Raw genomic sequence first — 2,523 nt, 5'->3', positions numbered from 1 at the left:
GAACAATCAAAGGTAAATGAGATGAGATTAGACTTTCAGATTATGTGCATTCTATTTATCTGATGCTATGTTTTTGCCACAAATATGACTTGGAAGCAAGTTATTACTCTTGTTGGTCCTTTGTATGAGCCTGCAAAAAAAAATCCTTTTGCAAATTGTTAATGCCATGTTAGTTCCTCTTTGCATGTCAGATTTCATTCTATATGGTTGCAGCTTGCTAGTTTTCTTTATAAGAAATTTATCTGAAATCAAACTTTTACACGAACCGTTTTTATGAATAATTGTTTATCACTGTATTAAATTTAGTATATCTTTTGAAGCAAGTTCTAATTTCATGAATCAAGCTCCAATAAAACTGGCAACTAAGCAAGTTTATCCTTGACTTAGGAAAGATTACAATTAATATCATGACAAGAGATGTGTAATTGAATTATGCTGCAAATCCTATTACTTACTAAGGGCATGATCTATATGTCTGAGCTAGAGAAACATAAAGCATCTAATTATCTCCTTGTCCAATTATAATTCTTAGCACAATGTGAGATAAGCAACAACCAGATTAACCGAGGATCAGTTTAAAAATGATCAAGATGGTTAGCAGTTTCTTTCTATTTATCTGTTGCTTTCATTTTGGTGCACTTTCAATACCTTTGTCTGGCTGCTTATTTATTTTATACGTTTTAGCTAAGGTTATGTTTCTTTGACTAGATTTCATGAATATTCAAAAGGGAGGCTGTTCCGACAAGTTTGAATTAGCATATCTAAAATAAATATGACACATATGTTTACTATAAAAGTATCAGCCAATACTTGAAACTTTGTTCTATATTGATTGGTTCTTAGTTGTATAATTATTTGCATGCAAGTTTCTAATGGATAGGTTGTTTTTAAATCCACGTTCCTTCTGATTGTGTAGACAACAAGTGAGACCAACAAAGCAAATCGTGATGATCAAGAACATATACACGCTACAGGGTCAATAAGTTTTGCCAGGATCCACAAAAATTTGGTATTTGTAATTTTTTGTTTAATATTATTTATTAACTACGCCCTAGCTTTTTGTTCATTATTACTGTAGTTATTAATATTTTAACTATCATGTCTTTATTATAGGAAAAGGAGTTGGGAAGAGCTCCAAGTGAAGCTAAAATGTTTATTGAGACCTGTAAAAAGAAGACAGCACTAGAAGGAGAGAAAACAATCAATTTGATAGTAAGTATATGACATATCAACTAAATATAAATTTTCATATATTGCTTTTTAGATCCAACTTTTCATATAACATGAACATCAACTAAATATATATTTTGCTAATGCAGGGTGCTTTAGATGAACTCAAATCTTAAGATGAAGTTGATGATGGATGGTATTTAGTCAAGAAAGCTAGACATCTTGGACGTGTACGTCTTATGTAGAGGGGGTGTCACTGAAACCATACTCCAGAATAAAAATATAAAGATCGTGGATCCCTATGAGCAAGTTTCATAATATGTTGTTCAAACTATATCACAAAAAGTTGAGCAAGAGTTGACAAAAAAGTTTGAAGAGCAGAAGGCAGATTTGGTTCATGGTTTCGCTGAGCTCTTGACGGAAACACTTGGGTAAACAATTGATCCAGCGACTATTGTAAGACATGTCGCACGCACAAGATCACCTAAGGAAGCTAATAGTGCTCCAAATCATGATCGTCCTCGCTCGTATGGAAGCAGTCATCATCCATGAAATGAGGTAGTTTTTTCTACTGTTATATCTTTCTTTTTCTTTGTTGTGTATATGACAACTTGTTTGGACTGGTTGCTTCTTTGGTTTCTGAAGTTAATATCATATATACTCGGACATAGAATTATGGTGCTACAGTTAGTATTAAAGCCTTCCAATGTTGTAACTTTATTGAGGGGCTCATCAAGTTGATATAATTAAGGAGATGATGACTTCTATATGTAATAAATTAAAGCCAATTGATGCAATTATCATATGCCATTGTAGATGTCCCTGGTTATGATAATATAGTAGCAGTTTCTGGAGTGTGTTGAATTTATTTAGTTATATATTAGGTGAAATATTTAACTACTTGGTGTATAGTTTGATGAATGGATGTTGATTTCTTAGAGCTCCTAAGAGAATATTGTCCCTGTCTAAGAGGATAGATTAAGGTTTAAGAACTTGCTAGCTTATGCCATAGTCTTGTGACTTATTATTAACAGTGCTGTAGTTAATATTACATCTTGGCATCTTTAACGAATGACTCGTCAAGTTGATGTAAATAAGTATTAAGGAACGAAAATTTTTATATCTAATAAATTAAACAAGAAGTGATGCAGTAATCATATGCCACTATAGGTTTATGTCCCTGTTACAGGAATATAACAATAGTTTCTTGGATGTGTCGTATTTATTTTGATATTAGGTGACATATTTAGCTAATTGTTTCATAGATCGATGAAGGGAACATTGATTTCTTAGAGTTGCAAAGGGAATACTGCCCCTTTTTAAGTCATAAGAAAGCAAAATGTAGTAGAGTTG

The sequence above is a fragment of the Asparagus officinalis genome, chromosome 10 (assembly GCF_001876935.1).
Source record: "Asparagus officinalis chromosome 10, Aspof.V1, whole genome shotgun sequence".
In the NCBI taxonomy this organism is placed as follows: Eukaryota; Viridiplantae; Streptophyta; class Magnoliopsida; order Asparagales; family Asparagaceae; genus Asparagus; species Asparagus officinalis.
This window is presented reverse-complemented; position numbering follows the sequence as displayed.